The sequence below is a fragment of the Siphateles boraxobius genome, unplaced genomic scaffold (assembly GCF_051911475.1).
Source record: "Siphateles boraxobius isolate OS27281-9 unplaced genomic scaffold, OSU_SipBor_1 106, whole genome shotgun sequence".
In the NCBI taxonomy this organism is placed as follows: domain Eukaryota; kingdom Metazoa; phylum Chordata; class Actinopteri; order Cypriniformes; family Leuciscidae; genus Siphateles; species Siphateles boraxobius.
In genome coordinates, this window is record NW_027508707.1 from 127,501 (window position 1) to 136,970 (window position 9,470).

Below are 9,470 nucleotides of genomic sequence, written 5' to 3' on the forward strand. Positions count from 1 at the left end.
TGCACCAAATATGAGGGGAAAAAAAACGTAATTATGGTAATTAAAATTATTATTCGTGTAATGAGAATGAGGGAATATTATGGAAGCTTGTTTCCACCACAGAATAAAACGTTTTAAAAGACAATTGTGACTTTTTATCTCACAATTACGAGTTTAAATCCCGCAATTCTGACTTTTTCTCCCTCATAATTGGGAGTTTAGATCTCACAATTCTGACTTTATATCACGCAATTCTTAGATTAAAAGTCAGAATTGAGAGAGAAAATTCACAATTACCTTTTTTATTTTTCCTTCTGTGGCAGAAACAAGCTTCCATAGAATATACTGTCACGAATGACATGGAAATTGCCCTAATATTGCTTTTTTTAAGTCGTTTTATTCTTAACACTTTATAATAAGGTTTTATTCACCAACATTAGTTAATGCATTAGTTGACATTAATAAAGAACAATACAGAAATTATCATTCTTACATATATTTAAAGCATTTACTGACGTTATAATGTTTTATGAATGAATGTGAGTTAACAAGGATCAATAGTATATTTATAAATGTCATAAAATGGGTTTTGTCGTTCATGATACCAATATTAACTCATCTACTCAACCTTATTGTACAGTGTTGTTTTTGTCTTTTGATTCTGGAGGGAAAGACATGTTTTTGTGAGATGGACTCTTTAGCGAGGTGCGGTGTGTGTGTTGAGCCTGTAAACGTGTGTTTTGAACAGAGAAGTTGTGCTCTGACTGATTCCATCATCTGTATAATCTCTCCTTGTGTTTCTGCCAAAGACTGTCAGCATCTCTTCTACTGCAGACACACACACACACACATCTGTGTGTCCTGTATATAAACATGAGCACACCATTTGGAGAGGATGTTCACCGAAGATCCATCACGATAAATTGTATTTTTTTAACACAACAATGCAAAAAAAGCCAGAGATGATCTGAACTGGATCTAAAACATAATATGTGACTGTTACGTGCTTTATTTTCCATAGGAAAATCTGTAGGGAACCAGACTTCCGGGTTTTGACGTCATTCCTGCAGGACTCTATTTCAAAAGAGAAGTCTGATACTTCATGTTACTTTTCACTTTTTCTTATTCACTGTCAATATACCCAAAAAAAAAAACCTGCATGAAGATTTTGTTTCACAATGTTTGAATGTTTGGTGAACATGAAGTTGACCTAATGATGAAGTTTTATTTGTGAGTGAACTCTTCCTGTATCACTACATGAATCTGATATTCATCCCGCAGAGTTTAGTGTGTGTCCTGTTTAACAGGCTCAGGCGTCTCGCTTTACTGCAGTGGCACTTTTGTAAAACATTTAAGCCTAAACAAACAATCCAGCCGCCCGGCAGAGTCTTTATTTTCAGACGTCCTGTCAAACAGGGCTGTGATGTTCAGCAGATCCTCTCTTCTGGTTCCCACGTGACACGCGTACCATTTATAAAATGGCAGAGGAGCTTTTTTTATGTGTTATGAATCCCATCTGCTTCTGGACTATTGTGTTGCTGAAACGCAAAATGAAGGATCTCGAGGAGGTCTGGCTGCTCCTCTGATTGATTCCTGAATGGTTTCATCATCTACAGTCACTTCAAGAAAAACAACAACTGTATTATAATTATATTTTAACCGAAATATAATGAAAGTTTCCCTTGCTTTCCCTCAGATTTCTTGGTCATGTGTTTAATACCGGAGTACATTTTTGTCAAAGCTGTTTGTGCAATAAATTAACATGTCAGAACATTTTAGATCTTGTGTCCTCTGTCATTATTGCAAATGTTTTATTAGGTTTGTTGAATTCTCTGTCCAATCAGAGGCCTTGCCTCAGGAATGTTTTTCATCTTCAAACCAAACTTGGTTCTTCAGCCGACAGTTTAAATCCCATCCGGCTAGCGTAACGTCACTCATGAGGTCAGTAGACGGAGAGAAGACGGTCTTTTGTGGCTGTTTGAACACATTCGATCACATGAGCGTTTAAACTGCGAAAGCAATCCGGTCGAATGTGTTTCAACTCCCCTGGAAGTGGTAGAAAGTGGACAAGCTCAAAACATTTTAGACCCGTTTACTCCTGTATTTAGATCCGTCCACTTGTGATCCGATCGACCAAACCGCATCTTATTACCAGCTGTAAACAGGGCCTGAATCACACTTCCACTTCCTGATGGCTACAAACTCACTGGCAAAATGCCCAAATGTGTACTAGTAGACATCCAGACCACACGGCTTAGAAATCCAGTCCAAAAACTCAATGAACTCGACGCAATCTTTCATTTCCATTGGCTAAAAAGAGTGGAGGCCCTGAAGAAATCTGGAAATGTTATTTTAATTATTTTAGTATTTAAAACTGTGCTTGAAGTGGAAAAATACAATGTATACAATAGGTTCTACACTATCAAGTCAATCCCTGAATATTGATTACATTTCAAATAATTTTAACTAACCAAATCATATTTATTATATTAATTTAGAATATAGACAAACCTTATATTACTGTTATTTTCTAGATTGGCAATATGTTTAATCTGCCCTATATTAAACAATTACATTATTTATTTATTTATTTATTTATTTAATAGCTTACATGAATCGTATCAATTACTATAATTCAAAGTGACATCAAAAACCACAAATCTCTACTCTAAAGCTACTGCTGGGTCATTATTTAGTAGAACCAAAATGTTTCTCTGTATCTGTCACTCTGATCAGAGGTTTAAATTGGTGCATTAACGGTCTGTCCACTGTAAAAATATATATTTTATGATTTATCACAACTTTTCACAAATCTTTTTTCAAATCAGCTTAGGTTAACAAACGTTAGATAACAAAACATGTTGAGTTTCTGTTTAATAAACTAATCTCTTTCTCTGTATCAACTCAAATTTTTAGTTTAAAGTCCCCCTGTAGTCAATAATTGTATCCCTTAAAACTCATCTTTGACCAAAATGACAGTTAAATGTTTTTTTTCTTGAAATCAATTTCCTTATGCCTTTAAATAGCTTAAATGTAACTCGACACCCTTGCCTCATTTAGTATATGCGACGCCATGAATATGCAAATGAGCCCCGCCTCCACTCACTCTGGCTCAGAGATCCACTCGTTGACGATCACACGTTGATCTGATAGATGTCAGAAACACCAGCAATTTCAAACCCTGTTCCCTTTCGAGGGAACTCGCATTGCGCCGTAAGGACACTTTGGGGAACACCCCTCAGCGTAGCGCTTCTGAAGCATGAATGAAACTGAGCCAAAGGTGACGCATACACGGAAGCTACAAAGGTACGCCGGCACACAACAGAGTTAGCTTCTGTGATGAAGCAAGCGCTCTCTGTCGTTGTATGTCATATTTGGTGTTGTCTGTCCACTATATCACACACATATATATATATATATATATATATATATATATATATATAACATGGAGAGCCAACAGTAAAAGATGTGTGTGCATCCCTGCCCCAGATTCATTACAGGTGGGAACACACATCAAATGTGTGTACACTATTTGGGAGCGCAGCACGCTCGCGCAACTCTCGAGGGGGCTGACTGTGAACATTGTGATGGATTTCCAATTTTCCATTTCCCGCCTGGCCATCTTCAGTGATGATGGTCAGGCTCGTGCTCCGTCAGGCTCGCGCCCCCCGTGGTGCGGGCTGGCTCACATCATGGTGTTCGCAAATGGATCTGACAGGGGACCCTGAGACTGCTGAGGCACTTTCTCAGGATTCCTCTGCTTGGGCTGTCTGCTTCTGAGGAAGTGGATGTGCTCAGCATCAAAGGTGGGGATTTTGGAGAGGTCCCCGCATAGGTCGAGGTTGTCTCTCGTGCCGTAGACCATTTAAATATTAGTTGGCCACGTGAAAGGTAGAAAGCGCAAACAAAAAGAAAGTTGGATGAGTGCTTTCTGCAGCACAGAGCAACTTCATCGCCGGGGTCTACCATTTTTTCCCGATTTACACAATGAGTTGTGTAAATCGTGGAACAGGCCACACACCTCTCGTTTGTCCAACCCCCCAGTTGTAGACTACAGCAACATCTTGGGGGTGAGAGATAATGGTTATGGGATGATGCCTCAGGTGGACGAGCCATTGGCTAGCTATCTGTCCCCTGACATCGCGTTATCTCTAAAGACATCGGTGCTGCCCAACAAACCCTGCCGGGATACATCTGCTTTGGTGGGGAACGCTCTGCTCCAGGGAGTTCTGGAGAGGCTGGCCTGTCAGCAGGAGTAGTCGAGACCATACTCAGCTCTAGAGCTCCCTCCACAAGGAAATTGTAGGGCCTGAATTGGAATGTTTTCAACATTTGGTGTAGGCTACGCTCTGCAGTGTGGACCCAGTTAACTGCCCGGTGGCTTCAGTGCTGGAGTGGCTCCAAGATCGCTTCTCTGCTGGTCTTACCTAGTTCACACTCAAGGTGTGCGTGGCTGCCATTACGGCTTTCCACGCTTCTCTGAGGGATGGGCCATTGGGAAGACATCAGATGATCGTATGTATCCTTCGTGGGGCTTGGAGGATGAGACCTGCGACCGACCAGAGTTCCCACATGGGATCTGGCGGTGGTTCTCGAAGGGGTGGTCGAGGCCCCCTTCAAACCTTTAGAGTCAGCTGAGGCCAATAACCTTTCCCTTAAGGTTGATTTTCTATTAGCCATCACTTCTCTAAAAAGAGTAGGAGAGCTTCAGGCCCTCTCTATATCTTTCGAGTGCATGGCATCCTCTAGAGTCCTCCTCTCAGGGGCCCCTATCCAGGAGGTATGTGATGCGGCTGGATGGGCCACTCCGCACACATTCATGAGATTTTAAAGTCTGAACCTCCCTTCAACGCCAGGTGCACGAGTGCTCTCACACTAGGACAGACGGGATTCGTTGTGGCATATTGGGTATTCGTTCCCCAGTGTCGTTACGATGCAGTGCTAGTTCTCTCGAAAGGGAACATAGAAGGGAACGAGTGACTGCTTCCCTTTACCACGCCTCCCTCTGCCTGGGAGCGACTTGCTTCATCACAGAAGCTAACTCTGTTGTGTGCCGGCGTCCCTTTGTAGCTTCAGTGTATGCCGTCACACGTTACGTCCTGATGCAGCACAAATCAGGATCGGCTTAGTTTCACTCATGCTTCAGAGACGCTACGCTGAGGGGCGTTCCCCAAAGTGTCGTTACGACGCAGTGTCTCGTTCCCTTATCAGGAAACAAGGGTTACAGTCGTTTTTGAGACTGCCTTTTGTTTGCATAAAATACTCAGCAATGGTGTTGACTTATGAATTTACACATTGTTTGTCTTAAAGCATATTAAAGGGTAACTAAACCCCTGGTCAGAGCCTGACTCCACCCGCTGGCAATATTTGAAAAATGCAGGAAAAGTGGACAGCCCAGCGGAGGGGGGCGTGCACCTGATACGCATCAGAGGGTACCACAACTTCCAATAGGAAAATTCAACTGCAGTAGCCACCGTTCAACCTGAAGAGGGCAGCACTCAGACGTTTTTACACCATATATTGTAGAATTAAAACACTTTAAACCCAAATGTCAAAAAATGTACTTGAATCAATGAACAGCATTTATGAAGCTCCATTCTTACAGATCATTAACTAAAAAAAGTTGTTTTAGTGTTTAGTTACCCTTTAAAAATACCAAATAGACTTATAAACAACATTAAAAAATAGATTTTCAACACAGGGGGACTTAAAATGAGGCAATCAGGTTAGGGTACTTTAAGTTAAACCAACAAATCATTTTTACATTGTGATTGTGTCTTTAATCAATTCTATGCATATTCTTTATCTAATGACTCATAAACAATACGCTTTAATTTAAAAATTACATTTTCAAATATATATTGTATATGTATTACGTATTATGCGTATACGACCCACTTCGAGCACTGGTTTAAAATGATTGTAATATATGGACACACACAGTTTCTGTAATAGGCTTTCAGTTGCAGATCATTGTGTAATGTAACCACACGGTGTCACTGTTGAGTGGCGTCTGTCTGTCCTACAGGAGGAGCCCATGAGCACATTTGGGATGTTACTCCTTATGTAACATCTGATTACACCTGACTAATGAACAGAACTCATTTGTGCTTCACGACCTGAATTATGTGTGTCAGGTTAGTGAGACGTCTAAAATGAGCAGTGCTGCAGGGCCACGGTTTCATCGCAGCCTTGCCTTTATATTTCTGATTCATTTTCAGCATAGAAGCTGCTGTGAAACAAACCATCCAGCTGTGAGAGGAATCGCAACATTACAATCCGAGATCTGAGCAACAACAACAAAAATACTCTTCCACTGAAACATGCAAATTATTTAATTGAGAACTGCTTTTTTTTTTTGACTGAACAACTGAAAAGGGGCGGAGCTACATACAGTCTAAAGGCAAAGTAAATGTCATTTTACTAGTTTCGGACCAACATCGTGAAGTTTACACCTGAATTTTCCAGACTACTCGCAGAAATCTCCAACTCATTATTTCTAGCAGCACGTTTATTTGAATCGGACAGTTTACACTTCCAGAAATCATGCTTCAGGATTCTCCAGAAAAAGGACCAAGAGAATAAGACAATTCAAGACAGCCTCATCACTTACATAACGCCTCAGAGAAGAGTCCAACAGGGGTAACATCAGTAACCAATCCTCCAAGAAATCATTCGGAATAATGTAAAACATTCTGAATAATGCAGTTACACAATATGAAAGTATTCCTCCCCACTGATGCAACAGCTGCTTTCATGCAGGTACAATAAATCAAGTACTGAATAATGAAGTACAGGTGAATCTTATTACAGCTGGACAGTTCAGACACTTCTTCATGCAACTCAATTGTACTCTCCATCAATTGGCATTTTATCTTCAATTTCCCGAGAGCATGTGGACTTTTAGCAGCACGAGGAGGCTTTCAAAACCACAACACATTATCAAAGTGCAGTCGCATATTATATAAATCAGGACACGAAGGAGCATGAGACAGGGAAGAAAAACAAGGTAAATATTTGTGGTTATATGTGGACTATAGCTGCCGTTCTGTGGTGGAGGGAGACTTCACTCTTAGTAAAAAAGGTTCAGTGGGGTTTAATTTATGCCAAAAAGGTTAGATAAAATGTCTTAAATGATTACAGAATAATTTCGTTAAGCAGGTTATTGCAATTATTTCTAGTGTATAAAGTATGTTTGCAAGCTGTTTAATCTGTTTAATTTAAAGGGGTCATGACATGAGAAATCAAATTTGCCTTGATATTTTGACTCTTCGTACCATTAAAACATCCTGCAAGTTTCATAGCTTAAAATATCCGCCTCATTATAATCAAAGCATTTATTTAAACAAGCTGTTACGTCACATGAGCAAATACATTTTCATAGGCTCCGCCCACTTAACAGCTGATATTTGCCTACAGTGGATGTGAGTGTGGCGTCAAAAGCAAACAGAAGTCATTATAATCACTGACGCTGTCTACACTGATTCAGTATACAGATGTGTGTTCAGTTTCTGGCATACTTCACGCGCTTGAGTCTGCCGACAACAGGATAAATGGTAGAGTGAAGGAACATTTGCTTTCGTCTAGTTTAAACGTCTCTCTTTTTTATGTCATTTATAGGGTTATATGTTTGTTCGGAGCATTTTTTTTGTGTGAACGAGGCAGAGTGTAATGGAGAGTTCAAAGAAACTTTGATTGACAGATGAAGCAGCAACTGTATTGGATCTGACAGTATCTTCATCACAAACCGTAGTTACAGGATTTCATAATGTTTTGTCTGTAAATGATGGTTTTATATGGATAATGTTTTCAAAACAATTACTCACGTGCAATAGCGAGTGGGCGTTGATACTGTTCCCAATGCAATGACGTTAGCCAATCATAACAGTGGCCGTTTACTGACAAGCCTTAAAGGAGCCGCGCCTTAAAAACTGATCGTTTCAGACAGAGGGTCAGAATGAAAAAAATGATTGTTTTTCTGCATCTTGTTTGTGCAAAAAAACTTCATTAACTTTCTAAATGAACCTATTATAAAGGATGAAAATTATAAAGGAACATTTAAATTTAAAAAAAAAAAATTCATGACCCCTTTAACCAAAATAAAAATATCAGTTAAAACCAAATGATTAAATTAAAAGTAAATCCATAAAATAAATCTCCTAAAAGGTTCTATATGAAGTGCCCGACGGAAACCTATACGGTTACATATTGAACCTTTTCTTCTAAGAGTGCTGGAAGTGCGGTTTTGGTCACAGTAAATGAATGAACAGCAAAACTTGTATAATTACGTCTTACAGTATATCAATTTAGCTTAGAAAGCCGGCTCACAAGTTTCTCCCTACAGCCAGTCCATCCATGACAACCCAAATAAGGGTTTCTTTTCCCAAAATACTACGGTATAGTTATAGAATTCACCCTTCACTCGGGAAAACAGAAAATAAAAAGATTGGAAAATAAGCATCGATTTGTGTTGAGAATCTGCATTTATATTTAAAGATATTTGGAAGTTTTTCTCCAACTGTGAACTTTTGTATGTCATACATAAACCTGAAATGTGGTGTTAGACATCCCGGGTTGTGATGACCAGTGAAACACTAAAGGAAAAAGCATTCTGAACATGAATTTAACAGTTGTACTGTGTTATTGAAATTGTTATTGAATATGAAATATCCAACTGCATTGGAGCCATTTCTGATGTAATGCTGGTAAATTTCCATGGTACTGTGCTATTGTATGTTAATGAATCTCACAAAGAAATGAAAAAGTGAATCAATGATCATGAAAATCATTACTGTAATTACTATGTTATTACTATTGTTGTGTGTTATTATTAATTATTCAGATTAAAAATATAAAGACTATTAATAACTGTGACCAGACAGGATGATTCATATTATAATGAGAATCTAAATAGAATCATCAAAAATAACGAGAATTACAAACAAAAGCAAATGTACATTTGGACACAATGGCCCTCATTTATCAAAAGTGCGTACACCAAATTTCCAGCGTACAGCCAAAACCACGGTGACTTTGATATTTATCGATATGGACGTTGGCGTACGGCACGCTCAAATCCTACGCCAGGTCAGGAGGTGGCGTACATGTACGCACGTTCTGAGTTAGTGCGGAAATGCGCAGAAAAACAATTCTTAACACCACAAAACACACTGACAAACTAAAAGATATCAGGAGCTCTTTTCCAAAACACGATAAACGCCATTTTTAAAAATAAATTTGTATTTTATTTCTATTAATAAACTAATGTTGTCTGCAAAGATGAAATTGATGATCACCATCTCCGTAGTGAACGCGCCTATAGAGAGAGTAGCCTATTTATTTTCGTTTATAATTGTTTCGTTTAAAGACATTTCAAGCTTTCTTTATAGATATATTTCTCATGTCTGTGAGGCATATACTGAGTTTCGGTTAATTTGTGATGAGATGCGCTCCAGTTCACGTGCAATGCAAGGGACCGCACCTCCATGTCA

General features: G+C 39.2%; 1 protein-coding gene across 1 annotated transcript in view; it reads left to right on the plus strand.

The window, feature by feature from the left end:
• The window catches only part of agps (alkylglycerone phosphate synthase), a 56,201-nt gene extending 54,444 nt beyond the window's left edge, over window positions 1-1,757 (plus strand). Inside the window, exon 20 of the mRNA XM_077247108.1 lies at window positions 1-1,757. This exon is cut by the window's left edge and continues 664 nt beyond it. The gene's annotated coding sequence lies outside the window, so the exon portion shown is untranslated.
• The last annotated feature ends 7,713 nt before the right edge of the window (window positions 1,758-9,470 follow it).